This window comes from Chelonia mydas, chromosome 12 (genome assembly GCF_015237465.2).
Source record: "Chelonia mydas isolate rCheMyd1 chromosome 12, rCheMyd1.pri.v2, whole genome shotgun sequence".
In the NCBI taxonomy this organism is placed as follows: Eukaryota; Metazoa; Chordata; order Testudines; family Cheloniidae; genus Chelonia; species Chelonia mydas.
In genome coordinates this window covers 40,594,965-40,619,010 of record NC_051252.2, presented here as the reverse complement: position 1 = coordinate 40,619,010, position 24,046 = coordinate 40,594,965, and the positions used below count along the sequence as shown (strand labels likewise).

The 24,046-nt window shown below is 39.2% G+C and overlaps 1 long non-coding RNA gene across 6 annotated transcripts in view; it reads right to left on the bottom strand.

Annotated features, from left to right (window-relative positions):
- Positions 1 to 24,046, bottom strand: part of LOC119563705 — a 588,454-nt gene that overhangs the window by 288,787 nt on the left and 275,621 nt on the right. For 5 of the 6 annotated variants that reach the window (XR_005222260.2, XR_005222258.2, XR_005222257.2 and 2 more), the window contains one exon: positions 9,403 to 9,535. This is a non-coding gene — a long non-coding RNA (uncharacterized LOC119563705). Of the gene's footprint in view, positions 1 to 1,930; positions 2,055 to 9,402; positions 9,536 to 24,046 lie in introns of those variants that run through there. The other variant, XR_005222261.2, reaches the window with a different exon arrangement.

Genomic DNA, 24,046 nt, shown 5'->3' with positions numbered 1-24,046 from the left:
GTTTTCTTTGTAGGGTCAGGGTATAAACAGGAACTACCAAATTTGGACCTTAGCTTTTATCAGTTCCTGAAAACAGCATTAAATAGTCTTGTTAATTGGCAAGGATTCATTCATTTTAAAAATATTGAAAACTACAAGCAGTTGTATTTTTTTGTTTGTTCCCAACATTTATTGAAAACCATTTCACATACTAAGACTTTTAGGCCTGGTGACACGAGAAGACCTTCACCAACTTTTAATGCTTTGTAACCTCTTAGCTTTCAACGAAGCTGGAATTTAGTGAGTGATGTCATCGGTGCAAAACACAGCATTTTTGCTGTCAAAGACGCTTTGAAGGATTATTTAAACAAATCTCAAAGTAAAAGACCAAATTCTATGAAAGTTACACAGAAACATGATCACTGAACTTTACATTTAGGAAGAATGACGCTTTGAAATAGTTTTTCCACTGAAAAAGCTATTTAATGGTAGTTATCCTGGTGGCCCCCGGATTTATTGTTGGATTTCACTTTGACTGCTATGGAGTTCCCATGGGGACGGTTATGTCAATAATTTCTAAGGCAACATTGTATTCCAGATAACAGTAATTACTTAAAAAACGAGAGTTTGGGTCTTGAAATACTAGGATCCCATTTTGAATTGCCCACACCAAGCAAAGCAAAATGAAAAAAAGTTATTCTGTATCCTTTCTACTCTTGTCACCTTCACCTCCAATTAGATGTACATAAACATTTGTTAGACATCTCATAACTTAACTTTCTTTGAAGCCACAGAAAAGTTTGAACATTTAATTTCATTTGTAAATATGTTGCATGAGATTTAACCACAAAACTTCTATTACTTCAGTATGAGTTTTTTGGTTATACCCAGCACAACTCTGAAAATGTAGGGGTATGGATCTATTGTCCACTCTCCTCGCAGGGAACCTCCGTAATGTCAGTCATGCCCTGTAGTCAAAGTCTGGGATTTTATGAAAAAGTCTATGATTCTTTTTGGTAAGGATAAAAAATAAAAAGAATGGTTTTCCAATTTTCCACATACAAAACATATATAGCTAGTAAGAGAAGCAAGGGGTAGAACATATAGATTCTGTCCAAACAAAAGAGTTTAAGAACTGTACGAATCTAAAGGGCAGATACTTTACAGATACTAAGTTGTATCAAGTCACTGATTTTATAAAGCCAGAAAGCTTCATTACAATATATTAATGATCTAAATATGTAAAAATATACTGTAAGGTGACAACATTTTTAAAAACCTCCTGTTCAACACTACTTAAAACAAATAAAGGTTAATGTAATCCATCAAAAATAAAAACAATTGTCCATTTAAAGATCTGCTGTGTGTACTATATATTAACCACATTTTACCACAGCTAAGTATTAATATATGTTTATTATATGTTTGCAGCATTTAATGTAAGTGTTTGGTTAACAGAAAGCACCGGGATCGATGTCCAAATTCCCAGAAAGGAAGGCTTGTGCTAGAGTCAGTTCAGGCTTTCTCGAGTAAACTGAAACCCATGTGTCATACATGTATGTTCACTTTTAACACGTCCCCACCCCCTAAAAACACAGTGTGGTCTGTACCTGAAATAGTCTTCAGAAGTTATTAAGTGGATCTAAAAGAACAGAGGCCTAAAATAACTTGCAAATAGCTGTAACACAAGCCCTGAAAAATCCTTTTTGTGTTGGAGGGAAGGGGGCACGAACATTTCCAAAATCTCAGAGACTCAACTGAAACATTAACTTTTGGGGATAGAGGTTGGGTTTGGTTTCTTCTGTAAATTTGAAAGATTATTACAAACCTCATGTACATCACGTTTGCTTTTGAATATTTCCTTATAATTGAACAAGTGTTAAACTGTATCAGGCTGTCACAGCTGTTACAATACATGAACCATACTTACAGTAACAGCTTTCGTTCCACATTTTTGTGGAGTAGTTTCCATAGCACTGTGATCAGGGTTTGCATATTTTTATACCACTTGCATATTGAAAATAAACTCTGATGTTTAGATTGCTTTCTCCCAGTGCATCTGGCACTTAAATGTCCTAAAAGACAAACAGGCAACTATGATTTAAGGCCAAAACCGTCACAGTATAACACCTTGTTTTATTTTTATAAAGTTATTTTTAACTTTTTTCTCCTAAAAGAGTGACTAAATCGTATGTTAGATGAGGAAGCCTTGAAATATACATTTTATCCAGACTGTCATCCATGAATTAAACATAACGACAATATTTTCCACTCAGAACAAAACACAATATATTCAAATATATATCAGGCAATAACAATATATGTATTATGAACTATTGCTCAATTAAATGTTCTTGTCAGTTAAAGAATTATGTAGAAAAATGTGTTCAGAAGTTTTAATTAAATTGTGCACTTCTGATGCAAAAAGCACCTGTTTCTTTCACTAAAGACTAATGATACTTCAGGATCCGAGGTGAATGTTTGCAAAAACTACTATGGCATAAAATTGGAACATTTATTTCCAGAAATATCTAAACATTTTGCAACAGAAAGGAAATAACGTTGATTAAGCTTGAAGAGAACATATTATATATCAAAAGTATTCCTCATATGATAATTACTTCTTCAGACAAACAGGAGTTAGGCTATAGCTTATCAGAAAAAAATCAACTTCAAACACTTGTTTTGAAAACTACAAATCAGAACAAAACTAGATTGTCTCTTGTCCATTGTCTTCTGTACAGAATTAGATCTTAATTGGCTTCAAATGCTTTACCTTGCCAAATTGCCAGCGTACATGTTACCTAAACTGTACTTGATCAAGCCCCCCTCTAACTTAGCAGATTCAAAATCAGTAAGTTACATCAGTGCTTTTCACTTGAAATTTTAATAAGAAACAGAGATATCTTCTCTCTCTCTCTCTCTCTCTGTCCCTCCCTCTCTTCTAAGAACAGAAGGCTGCTGGTGAAAGGAATGAAAATCTGGAAAGAATTTGGGGTGGACTGGCCAACCCTTTCATTTCCTTCAGATGTTTACAATCTAGCACCTTTCTGAAGACAAAGATGGGAAAAAAGCTATTTTTTCCTTTGACTGAAGGGTGAGACAGGGGGTATTAAAACTGATCAATGTAATTTTTTTCTCAGAAGTATTTGCACATCTGTGAAATAATGTAATTTATGAAAAAAATCTCTTTATCTGACATTCATGATTATAGCTTGATCTGGAGAATTATTCAAATATAAAATTAAACGCTCAAAAACTAGCTGTGCTGTGGATGACTGAGCTTTTACCAGCTGTGCCTCAAACTTCTAGAATTCTATTACAAGTATCTAAGTGAGCCTCTCCAAGTGTGCCTGAATCTCCTCAAAAAGGAACGTTACATTTCTAAATGGCTTTATGATCACTTGCTTTTTGTTTTCCCTTGATTATCATCCCAGTGGTTGGATAACATTTTATCTGACTGTAAAAAAAAAGTTAGGAATGTGTATCCATGGAAAGCGCTCTATAAATTATATTGTATTTTATTATCACAGGGCTTAGGGAAAAATTGGCTCTTAAGAAAGGTTAAAAACCTTTAAAGTGAATTCTCCTGTTTGGTTAAAATTACTTTTGATATAATATGATCCATCTGTAATCTCTACCTGGCCTACCTCCCTCCCTTTCCCCCTGCCATCCTCCTCCCCCCAGAAAGTCAAGTGTTACAGCCAACAGAATGGGGAGGAGTGGAACAGTACAAGAAGCAGCAATGTACAAGATAGTTTTCTGTCTAAGTGGAACAAAACTGCAGAAGTTTTTGCCGCCTGTATATAATACTGTATCTCCATTTTTAGCTCTGCATGAGTTTCCTTCTCAAACAAGGAATCTTGATTACTATATGTTCAAATAATAGTGCCACTGTTTTTTAAACAATTAATCCAATGGGCTGCAAATGGAAGTGTATGTAACTGAATGTCATCTTATGCATTGTGTACTTAGAACAGAAATGGAAAGCCTTATTTTCTTCTTAAGGTTACAAGGCAGTCTGCTTAATTCAAACTGAATCATATCGGACTGAATTGCCAACTAGCTTCACACAGATTTAACACAGGCACAAATTCAGAATAAAAATTCAGTTCTAAGCTCACCCCTTAAATAATTATTTTGGTAAGGATGGTTTCCAGCTTCATTGTATTTTAAAGGTTATAAATAATGTAATCCTGAAACTACATGTAGTCTCACATGTAGCAATCAAATATTTTGAATAGAAGAAAATATACAATCCTAAAAATGCATTAAATGCTATGGCATAAACCTGCCATTTGGAAAAGAGTACCAAAAAAAGACCACATTAGTAAGAGACAGGATCTGCAGTTATAATTTTACAAAACAGAAGCAATATAAGGGATAAGATATAGTTTCTGCTGCCGAAGACAGACGGACTTTAATAACACTTAACAGAATGATGCACATTAATGATCTCAGAAAGCACTTCTTATGCCTCATCCATCATGTGGGGGAGAGAATGAAGCCTTCGACAGCATTAGGAATTATTCTAGATCTTGTCAGTAATTCGCAGCTTCTCTGTAGTATCCTAACACAAATTTGTGTGTATGAGACACTGACCATTAATCTAAGGGCTTTTTTTTCCATTCACCACAGCGTGTGGAGAATGTATCAATTGTTTCATGGAGAAATTTCACATATGAAACCATACTAAACAAAACAGGAAAAAGATCCAATACATAGCTACAGCAATAAAGAAAAAGAATGAAAAAGAAAGATTTGTGATTAAAAACAAAAACATAGTATTTCTGCATCACAACTACAAACGTCCTGAACTGGAGATAGCCAGAATGTGCATGGATTTTAAAAGTTGTTTAAGTTCCCATACAGAGACATTCTTACATTTAATTTGGTGAGTGTGTTCCCTCCTCCTTTTATTTCAGTATAATAAAGATCTGGAATTTCTTCTCAAAGATCATGCATTTGGACAATAGGAGCAAAGCACATTTCAATTTGAAACCCCATACGATTAAACAAACAATATCTTTTGGCAACATTTCCCTTAAAATGAAATCTGCCGTTAATGGCATGATGGTCATTTCAACTGGAATCTCTACTACAAAGGAAAAGATCCATAAATATTTGTACAACAAACTCTTTCTGGAAAAAAAAATCCCTCTGAGTACACTCCAAATTGATTTCTATACACGCAACATAGAGATTAAAGCTAGCTGGTTGTATGTAGTTTATGACAAATTAACACTGTCTGGCTTCCAAAAGTCACACACACACCAAACAGATGTATTTGTACACAGATATGATAGAAGCTCAACAACAAAAATACTTGTCAGACAGAATGAGGTGAATTCTTTTCTAAAGGCGAAGGAACTGAACTGTCCCCAAAGTGGGGGGGGAGAAAAAGGTTAAAAGAATTTGACCAAATACTAATCAAACAATAATAATCAGAATTCAAAATACTTCTAAGTTCTAAAAGCATTCATTATTTTATGTTACTTGAAATATTACATATAACCAAAAAGTACTCAAAGGAACTTGGTTTTATACAGCAGATGCTGTGATTGCTGGGTAAACGTAGGATTAGATCCAATCTCTCATCTTCCACAATCAAATAATATAATTTTGGTTTTACTTACTGCACATGTATTTGTATATAAATAGCATGACAAATAAAGTCCACAGTGCTTTGTTTAGAATTTTTTACTTTACAAATATTGGGAAATGCTTTGATCGTCAGAGGTAATAGGCACAAACTCCAGATTATAAACTTGTTGGAAAGTACCAACACCCATGCAAGTCTTTTAAACCCCCTGACAAAACCAGGAAATTAGAAATCCAATCAGTAAGCATCAACAGGGGCTATAAGAGCTGGACTGATATATAAACTGTGCATGATGCTCATGTCATGAGTGAATGAAACATGGGTGGAAATTGAGGTTTTCACAAAATAAAGAAGAGTTAATGTTGCATCCCTAACATTTGTTCGAACTGCTCGGATTCATTCTTTCCTCCTGTTTTATATCCCCCCAGAATGATATCAAATTTTTGTTTCCCTGTTTCACATTTCTTTACATATGTTTGAAAAATTACAAAATAAAAACAATATGCAGATTAGGGGAGAGACTGTTCTAATACCATCTGTATTAACAGCCTACAGTCACTGCTTTAAAAACAAGATTTTTTTAAAATTATGTCGTTCCCGCTACAGTATCTAGTTTACTTTTTTTCATTTAGTTTTCACGGGCAAAATGTAAATAATATTTTCCAATATAAAATTATCTAAAAGCTTTAAATTTCACTTTATCTAATTAAACCACAAAGATATAGCAATTAGGGTCACCTCACCCACAGCAACTACATAAACTTCTAGGAATGGGCATAGGGAGAACGAAAGAAAAAATGTTTGTGTTTCAATTATTCCAATGCGTAACCTGAAATGGATAACAAAAGAACCTGGCACGAATATATATGTTTATATAGTGCACTGCTGGTAAAACATACCAAATAAAGTGCAGTAGATTATTTTAAAAATAGTTTCTCCTTAACTCCCAATACATTTAATATGATCTGGAAAACTAAATTTAACTAGAAACACATTCTACCCATAGAACCTCTCTTTATAGTACAGTAAAGTGCAGCCAGATTTCTGTAAAAAAAACTAAACAAACAACAAAAATCCCCTAACCCTCTGCTGTCTCTCTGCAAGTCTGCAAGCTCTCCAGTGCTGAGATAAAGACCCAATCTGCTCATCAAACACCTCCGGGCTCGGCCATCTAATAGGAACAAATTGGCAATGACTGCCCAAGCAAGTAACACAGGCCCACTGATTTGTAGATTGATACTGATGCCTAATGATCCCCTTGGGCAGATCAATAGCAACAATCCTCATCCCTGCCTTTCTTCTTTATTGGCACAGAAGACTTAGGCGAAGAGAAAGCAGTACGTATACATGCATAGCACTTCAGGTGCACAGAGAGAGAAAAAACAAGAATACACGTGTTCATATATGATATAAAGCTGTAAAATCTGATCAAAATCTCCCCTGAAAGGGGGCCAAAGAGACAAGGCAGGCATGCAATTTTATTTGTCATAAGAGGTATAAACAGTGTTGGTAAATCTGTCTTTTTACATGATATTAACAGTAGCTGCTGAATTTGGGGGACTCCAGCACACAATGTAGGTGAAATGAGCTCATACTGAAACAGCTTTCTACTGGCACCTTTGTTTGTGATATACAGGATTAACAGTGACTTTATACAACTGGCCCAAGGTTCTGCAATAGTTTGTGGAAAATTCAGAACACATGAATAATGAGATTAGCAGAACAAAAACTAACATTTATCAGAACTGCATAAAAAAGTCATTGAGTTTTGTGAGAACTCAAAGGCGGCACAAGAATTTAAGTATTGCCGAGATCAAGAAGGTAGTGATGACAGCCACTGTTCTAGCAATAGAGAATTTGGACAGGTGGGTTTATCTTGTGCATTGTTATAACAGGGTTATACACCAGTCTTGCTGCACTTGCCTTTTTGCTTCTCTACTTTCCGTTGTCTCGTTGTCTCTTAGCCTACTATGTTATGATCAATCAGGTAATTTCTATGCAGGATTTTTATTCAACTCCCCCCCCCCCCCAAGAGTTAGATATTCTTTTCTGTTTATTTAGTATTCTAGTGAATACAATTGTTCAATTAGTATATCCCTTTAAAATCTCCCGTAATACCGAAGAAAAACTAATGGAGTTGTCTTGGATTTTCTTTTTCAATGAATTAACTTTAGTGATATTCTGTTGACTTGTAAATGGTCATTTACAGCATCAAGGTTATTGGCAGGCATCACAATCAGTACTAAACTTCTGTATGCCACACACACCCCACCCTCCATCTCGCTTTCTCTCCGGATACACATATTTATTTTGTCAAGTATCAGGGGGTAGTTGTGTTAGTCAGTATCCACAAAAACAACAAGGAGCCCAGTGGCACCTTAAAGACTAACAGATTTATTTGAGCATAAGCTTTCGTGGGTAAAAACCGAAGAAGTGAGGTTTTTATCCACGAAAGCTTATGCTCAAATAAATCTGTTAGTCTTTAAGGTGCCACCAGAGTTATATTTATTTTGAACAGACATCAGGTATATACTGATTATCAGGAAAACGAGCATATCTGCAGAAAAAAATTAATTTGAATTCTATTAGAATAGTTCCAGTATACTGCATATTTTAATCTCTTTTAGTTACATTTTTCTGTTGGTTACATTGAAATGTTCTCAGCCCTCTAACTACCTTTACATTTTTCAGGGGTTTTGTCCAAAACAGTAATACCACAGAGAAAATATTCACAATTTTTAAATCACACTCAGACCCCAAACTAACTGCCTGAGAATCTGCTTTGTTCAGCAGTCGTTGTGGTAGTGTTATGCTATAGAGCTGTTTTATTAAAAGTGGATAAAGCAAAACAAAAGATAAAAATCAAATTTCATTGACTGTAAATAGCTAAACCATCCCTCCAATGAAAGATTTTCTTTTAATAACAAAAATGTCTTTGATCTTTTTGTATATTTACAATAAAAAACAGAACTGCATTAGGAATCTATGTAATTCAACCCACTGTATTTCATAAATTAATAATCTTTTGAATCCTGCATGCTGTCTTTTTGAACATGAGAAAGTTAAATTCTGGTAGTAAGATTTACCCTGCTGCTTGAAACATGCATGCACACCAAATATCCAGCACTGACCACTTTAAAATTTAAATTTCACACTAATGATCAGTATAATCATTGCAATCATCATCATCATAACAATAAGAAGATGCACCCTGTTAGCCCCTGACATCAATCAACGTGTGGTGAAAAATCAGAACCCTTCCTCGCTCTCCCCCGCTCGCTCGCTCTCTCCACACACAAACCCTCCCCCTCCCCAACCCGGTTGCTCACAGAAGTGATCACATTTAATTCATTGCATTATTATGTCATCTCCATACTAATCTCGGCCCTCACACCTCCACCACTTTGACATGCAAATGAGCTAGAAAAAAGGCACACATTAATATAAAAAAGTCACAGCAATCATGTCATGATTCCATGCCTTCCAGCCCCACAACACTCCCCCCATGTCCCCCCCCCCCCCCCCCCCATCTCTCTCTCCAGCACGCAGTGCTGGTGATCACAAGAAACAACAGCAATCTGTTGAAGATCAGACGCTAAGACAGGGAGGTGGGGAGAAGGATACAACACATACACGTGTCAGCAACGCAGACCAGCCAGCCCTATTTGCATATTCACATGAGTTCTATGCTCAGATTGCTTAAACAGTAAAGAAGTTAGGTGTCTTCCCCACCCACCTCCCCTCCCCGCTCCATAAAGAAACAGCAATTTATAACCAAAAAGGGGGTGGGGGGGAGAAAGGGTAAGCTCCAACTGCCTTACCTCAGCTGGCTCGCTTTCTGTTGCTCTTAAAAGGAATTCCCTGTGGTTCCTTTCGAATTTTTGAGAACCATCCTTCAGGGTTTTTAGTTTTCTCTTTCTCTCTCTTCCTCCTCCTCCTCTTTCTGTGTTGTGACTGGGTTTATAAAAAAAATAAAAAAGACAACTCCATGTTAAGCTAGCAGTCAAGGCATCATGAAGTCTAGGGCTGCAGGGGGAGGGAAAAGAGGAGGGGAGGGTCACAGCTTAATGCTTTACAAAAGGGAACCCAAAGCCTGTATATATATATTTTTAACTACCATACACAAAACACTGAGATGCACACGGGTGTGTCGATATAGTCCATGTGTGTGTGTTACAGATCATCACCCCAAAGACGTGGATACTGTTCACCCCCCGATGCAAACAAATACAGTGACATTCTGAGTTAATCTGGAAACTCTGTTCTTAACCTACCCTGTTGTTTCAGGGCATGGGTATCCACGCAGCCATGGATTTTACATACCATATACTGTTTGCAGCATTGGTGTATAATGGTTAAGGATGTAGATTCAGCCTTAACTATGAATTTCTGGCTCTGGGGTGTTGCCACTAAAACCTCAGTGTTATTTAAACTATTTTTATGCCAGTGATTTTTTTATTTAATTTTTCTAACAATAATAAACAGAAAAACGCATCTAACCTGCAAACGTAACCAAACAACAGCTCTGTGTTTATGGGACTGAATAAATATGTGTGCAGGCCTATTGTTTTAAAAGACACAGCTTTTGTTATCCAGTTTGATACACACATTATTTATCAATAGACTGTACTGGCTCCTCAGAAGCGAGACCATCCATTGCATCAAACCTACTGCCATGTGTGTAGATTAAATCCACCTTCTAAGAACCCTAAATTAAATGTTCGTTGGAAAATATCTCGTGTATACATGTAGTAGTAGTTCAAGAATGATCATTAGCATGAATTTCTGGGAGTTGCATTGCTTCAGAATACAAGTTATTAGATCAGATTATGGATCGATTGCTAAATTCCACTTTACAAACTGCACAAAAAACAAACTTTATTAAATATTCTCACACCGAGTAATTAGAAATGTCCAAATGTATTTTTGCAAATATGCTCCTAAAGTGAAACACTGTACATCGTGTTTCATCCCAGAGTGGATTTTATAGCCAAGTTACAAACCCCGAAGATATGTGCTTTCCATCAGAAATGCTGGAACATTAAATACATGTGGTCTAGGGCTCTGAACAGTGCAGTTTTAATAATAAGTGTGTGTAAGCAAGAACAGAAATACTGCATGTGTGTATATTTGTACAATAAATACATGCACACTGACAACTGTAAGTGAATGCAATGGTGGGACTACAAACAATAGAAGCCGGAAGGCAGGGAAGGAGTTAGCAGTCACACTGATGGAGAAGTTGGGGGGTGGGGTCAGTTGTTAACAATGGGTTAAGAAACAAGCTTTATTTTGGCATTTTGCTTTATTTGAAAGGGAGCTCTTGGCAGATACATATTCGTAGTAAAATTAATTTCTCTGCCTATGTGTCTCTTCTCCTCATTCAGAGAGACCGGGAAAAGCAGTGTTTTGTATTCATATCCAGTCTCCTAAGGAAAAAGGTAATTTTAAGAATCTGACCAGAGCCTGAGTTACTATCCTCCACCCAAAACAGATGAAAAATATCTATGACAAGTCTGAGTCCCTGAAATAAAGAGAAAGAAAATAAAAATATCTAAAACATTCAACATAGAAGCATTATATTTCAATATTATCATATGAATTAAATGTAATCCTTGAAGCGACTAGTCCCAGGGGTCACATATTAGGCCATTTTTTCCTTTCTTTCTTTCTTATTTAATAGAGGTCATCCAGGCTGAAAAGCAGAACCCAAATGAAAAGCATCTTCAATGTGGTTATAACATGAGCTGCACGGGGTCAGGCAGTGTCTTGTATGGCCTCATAAAAAATACATAACCAGACAGCCTAATAGTATTTCTTTGCATTCATTTTTGGATGGGAACTGGCGGACAGAAGAGGGGGAAGGAAAAAGGATTGATGGAGGTAGGCACACATAAAAAAGAAACCTACATGCACATTTCCATAATGCAGAGCTTTTAGCAAATTTCTTCTTTTTGGGAAAAAGATTGTCATTCATTAAACAAGAGTCTTCAACTTGCTTATGTAAAAAAACAAGTGTTTTACATTATTTCTATCATCTCTCAACACTGGAATAGTATTTGCTGTGTTTACATATGTATACATACATATATTTTCATGCATTCATTCAGGACAGTCATGCTTAATTGAATGTGCAACCATGTTGGGTTTTCTTGCATTAAACATTTTTTCTTGCAGTAGGTTATTTGTTCACACACAGGCACAACCAAAATTAATTTGAATGATTTCTCTTCTGAAAAGAAATACTGATGAAAAGCCCCAGTGACATGGTTTCTGCTTTAATTTGCTCTCATATGGGAGGGGTTTACTCAATGCACAGAATTTATGCAGCCTGCAAAGATGGACTGGGTAGGAGAGCGGGTGAGAGAGAGAGAGAATAAAAAAAGAGAGGGAATGGGTAACAAATAAAAATAAACAGCTCTAAAAATGCTTGTGAGATGAAAGAAGCTCTAAATGTGTTGCCACCTCCCTTCCCCCTCCTCCCCAAATATAGCCTGGAGATGAGTGACCCTGCTGAGGGGAGATGGAGCCACAGAGGTGACCCAATGCTAACCAGCCTGTTAGAACTAATAAGGTGTGCTCCTAAGCCACTCAACTGACATTAGGGCATTGTGGAAATAACTCTCCTTGTTATTGCCCATCCTCAGCTTGAAATTTACTACTCCTTTGCATTATTAAAGAGACAGCTTGCATTCACTCTGGGGGAGAAGATTTGGCAAGGATAAATAACTGTGCATGATTTTTTTAAATGTTATGTTTCTACTCACCATAGACTTGATATTGAGATTCTGAGCATTAATGCATCCTGAGTTAATAAGTTATTTATTATTTGAGCTGTTTTCTAAAATAAGATCTAGTTTAGAAAAATAAGATTTTTTTCCACAGTAAAATGGTAAGAAAATAGGCGATATTAGGAATGTTGTAAAAAGGGGTTATATGGGATCCAATAGCAGGCTTTGTGGAACCAAAGATGTGTTTTCAAAACATTTACTCAGTAGCATTGTTTATCATTTACATAAAAGAGCGGTCACGGGGCACTGCCACCCTGTAGCATCCCCTGCTGGCTGAGCATGTCATGGCTGGCAGGCACTCCCTGCCTCAGTTTCCCTCCCCAAGATGGGCATCCTCAGCTCTCCAGACACTGGCCTGTGCCAGAGATGTGGCTAAGCCTTCCAGCCAAATCACAAACCAAACTTAACCCCTTCTGGGGTAGCAAGAGTCCAAACTAAAAAGTCCCAAAAAAACAAAGTTCTTCTACCCTTGGGGCTTCTCTTTTCTGCCCTCTGATTCTAGCCCCTTTCTGGGCTACTTTGAGAGTCTGTGTCCTGCTCTGAGCTAAAGCACAGTTCACAGCTCCCCTAGAATTCCCTTTCCCCTGCAGACCCTGCCCCAGAGCCTACCTGCTCCCTGTGGTTGCAACTTTCTTTTGCTATAGAGCCCTGGCTCCTGGCTAGTCCCCCTGGAGTACCCTTTCCTCAGCAGACCCTGGCTCAGGGCCTTCCACAGGAGCCATTTCACTCCCTGAGTTTCTAATTGCCAGTCTTGTCTCTGCCAGGTCTTTTATAGGGTCCAGGTGTTGATGAAGCTAATTAACTAACACCCCTCCAGGTAATTAACTACTCACAGGTGGATCCTTGTTGGCTTGTTCTCTTTAGTGGACTCTGTCAGAGGTAGGCTGGTCCCTGACTCTCCTGAAAAGGCCAGCCCCCACAACAAGCATCTTAGATCATGGTGTGTGAGGGATCTGGAGAAGAGATCTACTGCAAATTGCATCCATTCCTAGGAGAATCATGCATTCAGGGCATCAAAAAACTGGACACCTGCTGCATTCCTTTGGCCCTCATTTGACTATAAATAGCTGTGGGCATATGTCAGAGGTCTGCCCACAAACCAAACTTTTCCTCTCATCCAAGAAACTGAGTTCCCCCATAAGATACATCAGATTGTGCAAATTTTCATAATATGATCATCCCTCCTTTTAATTGTGGGCTTCAATCATCAGCAAAATAGTTGACAATGGAGATAAAAGTCAACCCTCCAGCAAGACAAAAGAATCATTCACTCCTCTCACAGCTATTATTTCAGGGTAGGTGCAGCTATCACTGCATCACCTTTAAAGTGTCCACCTAATGAAATCTTTGCAACCATAAGGGGTCGAGATTTTTTTAAAAGATAATTAATATTGAGCATTTCTATAGCCCTTTTCATCAGAAGTTTCAGAGCACTTACAAAGCAGCTCATTACCATTATCCCCGCTTTACAGATGGGAAACCTGAGGCACAATGAGGTGAAGTGACTTGCCCAAGATCACTCAGCAGGTCAGTGGCATAGCTGAGAATAGAACCCAGGTCTCCTGAGTCTGTTCAGTGCTATGACAGCCACCACGAAAAACAAAAACAAAAAAACCCATTTCACCAGGCTGCCACAAGCCAGCCCAATTTAACCATGGCACAGGTGGAATACTCTTAATTTGCTTGGGCTGGTAAATGCATCACAGTTCTTTCTAACGGATGCCTTTCCTGACATACACAAAGTCAAAAGAGTATGAGTAAAATACTTCTGGGAAGTAAATGGAACATGTGTCCTGACAATGCAACGTAAACGGATAGTGCGGGAATGAAGAGAAGATTTCTGATCCACCACTGCCACCAGACCAACCTCTGTTCCTTAGTATCATTATATCAGACATTACGCTAAAGCTCTAGAAGTGAGCATGTGTAAAACGTTCCTCCCCCTGAGTCAGGGGAAAGGGATCTGACCGATATGTCTTCAGAGCACCAGAAGTTCAACATAAAACTGAAGCTCTGAAGAAAAAGGACTGGAATCCTGCGGCTGGAAAGTACTTTTTAGTGCACAGACTAGTGAGTTGGCCCACTGGCTTACAGGGTGATCATTCAAAATCTGCCCCAAATATTTAGTGATTGAAAGTCACTCTTATTCCAGACTTGTGTCTCTTTGGAAGGGGCTTAAGCTAAATCCAAAAAAAGCCACTCTTGTCCCAGAGGAAGTGTCCATGCAGGGAGTTTTACCAGTTACAACAGAATAGTTAAACATTATACAAGTTCAAAACTTTCCTATGCTCAGTGGCACTTGTGCTCTAAGTAACTTAGATGCTTTTAAGATGCCCCCTTCCCTCTCTCTGTTCTTTCAATGCTTTGCCTGAAAGACCCTAGAGAAGTAAAAAGTGGTATTGATAGTATTTGAGTTTGGATCAGTACCAGGACCTGTACTGTTCACAGAATCAGAAAAATGCAGGGCTGAAAGGGACCTTGAGAAGTCATCAAGTCCAGCCACTAATGTTGCAGCAGGACCAATAAACCTAGAACATCCCTGACATGTGTTTGTAAAACCTGTTCTTCAAACCCTCCCATAATGGGGATTCAAAAACCTCCCTTGCAAGCCTATTCCGGAGCTTAACTACTCTTATAGGTAGAATTTTTTCCTAATATGTAACCTAAATCTCCCTTGCTGCAGATTAAGCCCATTACTTCTTGTGCTACCTTCAGTGGACATGGAGATCAATTAATCACCGTCCTCTTTATAACAGCACTTACTATATTTGAAGACTTATAAAATCCCCCCTCAGCCTTCTTTTCTCAAGACTAAACATGGTCAGTTTTTTAACCTTTCCTCATAGGTTTTCTAAACCTTGTATCTTTTTTGTTGCTCTTCTCTGGAGTCTCTCAAATTTATTCACATCTTCCTAAAGTGTTGTGCCCAAAATTATAAACAGTACCTCCAGCTGAGGCCTCACCAGAGCCAAGTAGCGTGGGACAATTACTTCCCGTGTCTTACAGACAACACTTCTCTTACTACACTCCAGAATAATGTAAGCATTTTTCACAACTGCACCACATTAGTGACTCTCATGTATCACTACCACCTAGCCACACCTGATTTTTCCTTCCTAAGTGAAGTATTTTTCACTTGTCTTTATTAAATTTCATCTTGTTGAATTCAGACCAACTCTCCAATTTGTCAAGGTATTCTGAATTCCAGTCCTGTCCTCCCAAGTGCTTGCAACCCCTACAGGCTTTGTGTATTCTGCAAATTTGATAAGTATACTATCCACTCCATTACCCAAGTTATTAATGAAAAGATTGCATAGTACCGGACCCAGGACACACCCCTGCAGGAGCCCACTAGATATACCTTCCCAGGTTGACAGCGACCATTGATAACTAGTCTATAGTCTTTCAACCAGCTGTGCACCTACCTCACAGTAATTTCATCTAGACCACATTTCCCGAGTTTGCTTATGAGAACGTCAGGGGAACTGTGTCAAAAGCCTTACTGCAATATATCATATCTACTGCTTCTCCCCATGCACTGTGCCAGGAATCCTGTCAGAGCAGGAAATGAAGTTGGTTTGGCATGATTTCTTCTTGACAAATTCATGCTGGTTATTCCTTATAACCCTATTATCCTCCAGGTGCTTACAAACCGATTGTTTAATAATTTGTTCCAGGATCTTTTCCTGGAATTGAAGTTAGGCTGACTGGTCTATAATTCCCTGGGTCCTCTTTGTTCCCCACTGTTAATGACAGGTACTATGTTTCCCTTTCTCCAGTCCTCTGCAAACTCACCCACCCTCCAGTTCTCAAAGATAATTGCCAATGGTTCCAAGATTGCTTCAGCTAGTACCCTAAGTACCCTTAGGATGAATTTCATCAGGCCCTGACAACTTGGATACATCAATCTTATCTAAATACTCTTTAACCTGTTCTTTCCCTGTATTGGCTTGCACTCCTCTCCCCTTGTTGTTAATATTAATTGTTTTGAGTATCTTGTCACCATTAATCTTTTTAGTGAAGACAGACACAAAATAGGCATTAAACACACATTGGCCTCTTACTATCCATCCTATCTTTCCTTCGCATTGTTTGCAGTTGTATCTTTGATATACTTGTCTAGAGAAACTGCCCACTCTCCTGAACTCCCTTTTTCCCTTAGATTTTTCTTCTCATGGGACCTTATGTACAAGTTCTCTGAGTTTGTTAAAGTCTGTTTTTTCTGAGGTCCAGTGTGCTGCTCTCACTCCTTCCTTTCCTTGGGATCATGAAATCTATCATTTCATGACCACTTTCACCCAAGTTGCCTTCCACCTTCAGATTCACTACCAATTCCTCCCTGTTGGTCAAAATCAGTCTAAAATGGCTTACCTCCTAGTTACTTCCTCACTTTCTAGAAGAAAAAGTTGTCCACAGTACATTTCAAGAACGTATTGGAAATTTTGCATTTTGCCATATTACTTTTCCAGCAAATGTCCAGATAGGTAATTCAATGTATTCAAGATATTCTTTTATGAAAATGTAAAGGGTGTGAATAATGAAGTGTGTCAGTTTGGAGACAATACAAAATTATTCAAGGTGCTTAAGTCCAATTCAGAGTACGAGCAGTTACAGAGGGATCTCACAAAACTGAGTGATTAGGCAACAAAATGAAATTCAACATTAATAAGTGGAAAGTATGCACGCTGGAAAAAATATTCCCAATTATACATACAAAATGATGTGGTATAAAATAGCTATTGCCACCCAAGAAAGAGATTTTGGAATCACCGTGGATAGTTCTCTGAAAGTTTCTGCTCAGTTAGCAGCAGTGGTCAAACAAAGCTCACAGTATGTTAGGAACTATTAGGAAAGGGATAGAAAAGAAGATAAAGTATTACAGTGCCACTGTATAAATCACGGTGCACTCACACAGTGAATACTGTGTCCTGTTCTGGGTGCTCCTTCTCAAAAAGGATAGTGGGACTGAAAAAGGTTCAATGAAGGGCAACAAAGATACTCTTGGGTACTGAACAGCTTCCATACAAGATAAAAATTAGGCATTCATCTTAGAACCTGTGGAACTCATTGCCATGGGATGTTGTGAAGGCTAAAAGTATAACTGGGTTCAAAAAAGAACTGGATAAGTTAATAGAGGATATGTCCATCAATGGCTATAAGCTGGTATTGTCAGGGATGCAATCCCATGCTCAGAGCAACCCTAAACCTCTGACAACCAGAAGCCAGGAGGGGAAGACAGGGTGCACCACTCTGTAATTGCCCTGTTCTGTACACTCCCCCTGAAACTCTGGTATGAGCAGCTGTCAGAGAAGGTAACTGGGCAAGATGGACCATAGTCTGACCCAGTAAGTCAGTTTTATGGATCCATTTTCCCTAGAGTGAATCTATTTTCATTTCCTGCCTATGTTTCAAACCACTCTATTGAAGGCCTCTTTCCATTATTTCTCTGTTCTCGCTGCTAGCTGCAACACCTTCTTATTATTTGTACTGCAGTAGCACCCAGAGCCCCTAGTCAAATCAGGGCCCCATTCTGCTACACTGGGTGTTTTACAAACACGTAGTAAGAGCAGCCTCTGACCCTGAGAGCCTATCTTGGCACAATGCCATCAAAACAAACACACTCAAAACAAAAGCCAACCAAAAATGGTATTTCCATCTTAAATAGCAGTTTGGGGCACAATGTCAGAGATCATAAACCATCTTGTTTCAATACCAGTCAATGAGCAGATAAGAAATTGTGCTGTTTAATGTTTTGAATGTGAGGCCAACCAAGTTAGTGTAATCATCTTATTTTTAACTGAGGACTCTAGTAAGATAGGCCCAGATTTTTAAAGTATTTAGTCATTGCTCTGTTCAGTGTTGCAACGCCTAACTGATTAAGGAGTCTAAGGGCTTGACTTCACTGCCAGGATAAGTCGACCTAAGTTACGCTACTCCAGCTACTTGAATAATGTAGCTGGAGTCGACGTAGCTTAGGTCGGTTGGAATATGAACAAGAGGCTGCTAGGCAGCTCTCTAACTCCATATTCTACAAGCCATTATCCTCTGATCCCACTGAAGGTTACCAAAAGAAACTACACCATCTGCTCAAGAAACTCCCTGAAAAAGCACAAGAACAAATCCGCACAGACACGCCCCTAGAACCCCGACGAGGGGTATTCTATTTGCTACCCAAGATCCATAAACCTGGAAATCCTGGACACCCTATCATCTCAGGCACTGGCACCCTGACAGCAGGATTATCTGGCTATGTGGACTCTCTCCTCAGGCCCTACACTACCAGCACTCCCAGCTATCTTAGAGACACCACTGACTTCCTGAGGAAACTACAATCCATCGGTGATCTTCCTGAAAACACCATCCTGGCCACTATGGATGTAGAAGCCCTCTACACCAACATTCCACACAAAGATGGACTACAAGCCGTCAGGAACAGTATCCCCGATAATGTCACAGCAAACCTGGTGGCTGAACTTTGTGACTTTGTCCTCACCCACAACTATTTCACATTTGGGGACAATATATACCTTCAAGTCAGCAGCACTGCCATGGGTACCCGCATGGCCCCACAGAATGCCAACATTTTTATGGCTGACTTAGAACAACGCTTCCTTAGCTCTCGTCCCCTAATGCCCCTACTCTACTTGTGCTACATTAATGGCATCTTCATCATCTGGACCCATGGAAAAGAAGCCCTTGAGGAATTCCACCATGATTTCAACAATTTCCATCCCACCATCAACCTCAGCCTAGACCAATCCACACAAGCAGTCCATTTCCTGGACACTACTGTGCTAATAAGTGATGGCCACATACACACCACCCTATACCGGAAACCTACTGACCGCTATACTTACCTACATGCCTCCAGCTTCCATCCAGGACACACCACACAATCCATTGTCTACAGCCAAGCTCTAAGATACAACTGCATTTGCTCCAATCCCTCAGACAGAGACAAACACCTACAAGATCTTTATCAAGCATTCTTGGAACTACAATACCTATCTGCTGAAGTGAAAAAACAGATTGACAGAGCAAGAAGAGTACCCAGAAGTCACCTACTACAGGACAGGCCCAACAAAGAAAATAACAGAACGCCACTAGCTGTCACCTTCAGCCCCCAGCTAAAACCCCTCCAGCGCATCATCAAAGATCTACAACCTATCCTGAAAAATGATCCCTCGCTCTCAGAGATCTTGGGAGTCAGACCAGTCCTTGCTTACAGACAGCCCCCAACCTGAAGCAAACACTCTCCAGCAACCACACACCACACAACAAAAACACTAACCCAGGAACCTATCCTTGCAACAAAGCCCAATGCCAACTCTGTCCACATATTTATTCAAGTGACACCATCATAGGACCTAATCACATTAGCCATGCCATCAGGAGTTTGTTCACCTGCACATCTACCAATGTGATATACGCCATCATGTGCCAGCAATGCCCCTCTGCCATGCACATTGGCCAAACCAGACAGTCTCTATGCAAAAGAATAAATGGACACAAATCTGACATCAGGAATCATAACATTCAAAAACCAGTAGGAGAACACTTCAACCTCTCTGGTCACTCAGTAAAAGATTTAAGGGTGGCAATTTCGCAACAGAAAAGCTTCAAAAACAGACTCCAATGAGAAACTGCTGAGCTTGAATTAATATGCAAACTAGATACTATTAACTTGGGTTTGAATAGAGACAGGGAGTGGCTGGGTCATTACACATATTGAATCTATTTCCCCATGTTAAGTATCCTCACACCTTCTTGTCAACTGTCTAAATGGGCCATCTTGATTATCACTGCAAAAGTTTTTTTTCTCCTGCTGATAACAACTCATCTTAATTAGTCTCTTACAATTGGTATGGCTACTTTCACCTTTTCATGTTCTCTGTATGTATATATATATATATATATCTTCTTACTATATGTTCCATTCTATGCATCCAATGAAGTGGGCTGTAGCCCATGAAAGCTTATGCTCTAATAAATGTGTTAGTCTCTAAGGTGCCACAAATACTCTTGTTCTTTTTTGCAGATGCAGATACAGACTAACACGACTGCTACTCTGAAACTAATCCCAGTATCTTCACTGTGCTGCGTCGATGGGAGACACTCTCCAGTTGACTTCCCTTACTCTTCTCAGAGAGCTGGATTACCGGGGTGGACCGGAGAGCACTCTGCCGTCGATTTAGTGGGTCTTCACTAGACCCGGTAAATCAACACCCACTGCATCGATTTGCAGCAGCGTCAATCTCCCCACTAGCAAAGACAAGCCCTAAATCTTATTTCCAAAAGGGATTTAGGCGTTTAGGATTGCAAATCCCATCAACAGTCTAAAACCATTTTAAAAATAAGATGTAGGCTCCTAAATCAGTTAGCCATAATACCTCTAAAAATCTGGGCCTAAAGCTATGCAGGGTACAAAATGTACAAAGTCTCAAAGAGGTGAATAAGAAGGGCATTTAAGAAAAGGGAAAAGAAAGTCAATTGAACATTGTGTGTAATTCATGTACTTAAAACTTTACAATGCGGAGCACTAAAATCATTCCCTGGCTTCTTTCCTTAAAACAGCAACTAGTGTGCATAGGTTCTACCTGGTAAATATAAGTGAACTATATAGTAATTAGATATTCTTGCAAATTAGGTAATTGTTCAGGGAGCTGTAAATACAGAAGGACCTTGGCATACTGGTTTTAAAGATAAATCATATATACACTACTGCACATTTAGAGAGCTGAACAGGGCATTTAAGTAAAAAAAACGTGCATAGTTGTGCTATGTAAAATAAAATGAGATTTGTTTTAATTCAAAGCGTGCTTCTAGCAAGCAAAAATAGTCTTGAAAAATAATGCAAAGCTATGGAAACCCAGATATCAGGCAAATTATATTGTGCAATTCAATTTATTAATAAACTTGAAGCCCAGTCAACACTGGGCCATTCTTATAAAGTTGTAGGCTATATTTTTTGTAATCTCTCCTGTTAATAATACACAATTCCCTCAGAGCTCGACCTCAGAGTGTCCTGTTGTAAGCATATACCTTTTGAATGCACTTGACTAACAATAAAAAATAGTAAAAGAACAGGTCCATCAAATGGATACATTGTGTACCAAATGGTTTTCATTATCATGAAATACATCTTTGTAGATCTTTAAACATTAAATTCAATGAGATTATGCTTGTTTTTCATATTTCCAAATTTTTTGAAATGCATGTGGAGATGAAGATCATGCTGTACAGCAGAGTCCCCATCACTGGCAAAAAAATTATATTGAGAAAATCAAAGTGAACGTAACACCACAACTCAGCAGCATTTATAGTCTAACTCAAACAGAAGTTCACCTAAGAGACACAAATAGCCCAAAATAATACCTGGACTGTACTGTAAGCTCCTCACAAATGAATTCAACCTGATTGCCACATTTAAACAATCATATTCAACAAAGACAGTTAATTTTGATATACTGCTAATGTGGTGATTTCTTAAAAAGAAATAAACCCAAAGTAAATTTTGGATTCAGGTTAATTAGAAACATAAAAAAGGCAATTTTCTTTCAGGAGCTTTCAATCTACCAGTCAATTTTCATCCAAGACAAAAGTCTGGCACATGAACTGATCTTTCATTTAATTCTGATAGGATCTAAACTTACATTTCTGATTCAATCATGGTATCACTTTCTTGAGAGTTCTTAGCACTGTCTTTGAGAAAGGATTAGCAAATTCCTCGAACACTGCTCGTTTTTCCATTTTACCTAGCCATCTACAATACCAGTCAGATTCCAGCCATCTCTTAGACCTTTGTATGTCAGATCTTCAGGGAATTTGGTTTTGGAATTATACTTTCCATGTTTCCTACTTGTGCACTTCATTGTTATCTTAAGTTATATACACAGCTCTGGAGAAATTAACTGCATTTGTTTTGCTGCTGTGCTTACATGCTGATAGTATGCAGAACTCCCCTCTCCCTCCTGCCCCCCACAAAAATGATTAAAGGGCTAGAAAACATGACCCAGGAGGGAAGATTGAAAAAATTGGGTTTGTTGACTCTGGAGAAGAGAAGACTGAGAAGGGACATGATAACAATTTTCAAGTACATAAAAGGTTGTTACAAGGAGGGAGAAGAATTGTTCTTCTTAACCTCTGAGGATAGGACAAGAAGCAACGGGCGTAAATTGCAGCAAGGGTGGTTTAGGTTGGACTTTACAGGGTGCTTAAGCACTGGAATAAATTGCCTAGGGAGGATGTGGAATCTCCGTGGTTTGAGATTTTTAAGAGCAGTTTAGACAAACATCCATTAGGAATGGTCTAGATCGGGGTGGGCAAACTTTCTGGACCAAGGGCCACATCGGGGTTGCAAAACTGTATGGAGGGCCAGGTAGGGAAGGCTGTGCCCCCCTGAAACAGCCTGGCGCCCACCCCCATCTGTCCCCTCCCACTTCCCACCCCCTGACTGCACCCCTCAGAACTCCCGACCCATCCAACCCCCCTGCTACTTGTCCCCTGACTGCCCCCTCCCAGGACCCCCCAACCCTAACTGCCCCCCAGGGACCCCACCCCCTATCCAACCCCCCCTGCTCCCTGACTGCCGTGACCCCTATCCACACCCCCACCCCCTGACAGGCACCCTGGGACTCCCACGCCTATCCAACCCCCGTTCCCTGTCCCCTGACTGCCCCCCGCCAGAACCCCCAACCCATCAAACCCCCCTGCTCCCTGTCCCCTGAGTGTCCCCTGGGAACCCCTGCTCCCCAGCCCCTTACCATGCCGGAGCCAGCCACGCTGCTGCGCTGCCCGGAAGGAGCAGCGGGCCAGAGCGCTGGCGGTGCGGCGAGGTGAGGCTGCGGGGGAGAGGGGACAACGCGGGGGGGGAAGCCTCCCTGGCCGGGAGCTCAAGGGCCAGGCAGGACTGTCCCGCAGGCCAGATGTGGCCTGTGGGCTGTAGTTTGCCCACCTCTGGTCTAGATAATACTTAATCCTGCCATGAGTACAGGGGCCTGGACTAGATGACCTCTCAATGTCCCTTCCAGTCCTATGATTCTATGATTTATTTATGTGGCCAATTAGTCAATACTCCAAATACTTTTTTTTAAACAAGACAGTTTTAATTCAACTGTTTCAAAGGCCCAGGGAATAAGAACATTAGATTTCTACTTCTTTGACTCAGAACTGAAACCTTTCAGAGACTATAAATCAATTCATTGTTACAATATCAAAATGAGGAACCGCATATATGACATCTCAGGTCATGAACTAGTTTAGCAAACATGCAACTAGCCAGCAAAGCTATTACTGTGAAAGTAATGAAAAACAAAACTCATCTTTTTCTCCTGTGTTATAGTTAGATTATTAAGTATATATAAACTAGTGTGTTAAACCAAATCTCATACAAGCTTTAGTATCTCTGACAGACAACCTCTTTATTAATGCAGGAAAACCCAATTAATTTATTTGTCTTGGAAAGCATAAATAAAAAATTATCAAGAGGCAAAGATGCTCTCCATGTTGAAGAAGGGCTTGCCATGCCAATCATCAAAATTCACTTATGTTTTTCGTGAGTATTTCTCTATTTTGACAATCTATGGTGAAGGGGAAAAGTTCTTAGTTACATTCCCTTTGCCAATTGTAATAACATACTCTGTCAGAGTTATTTCATGTTGAGAAACAGTAGTTA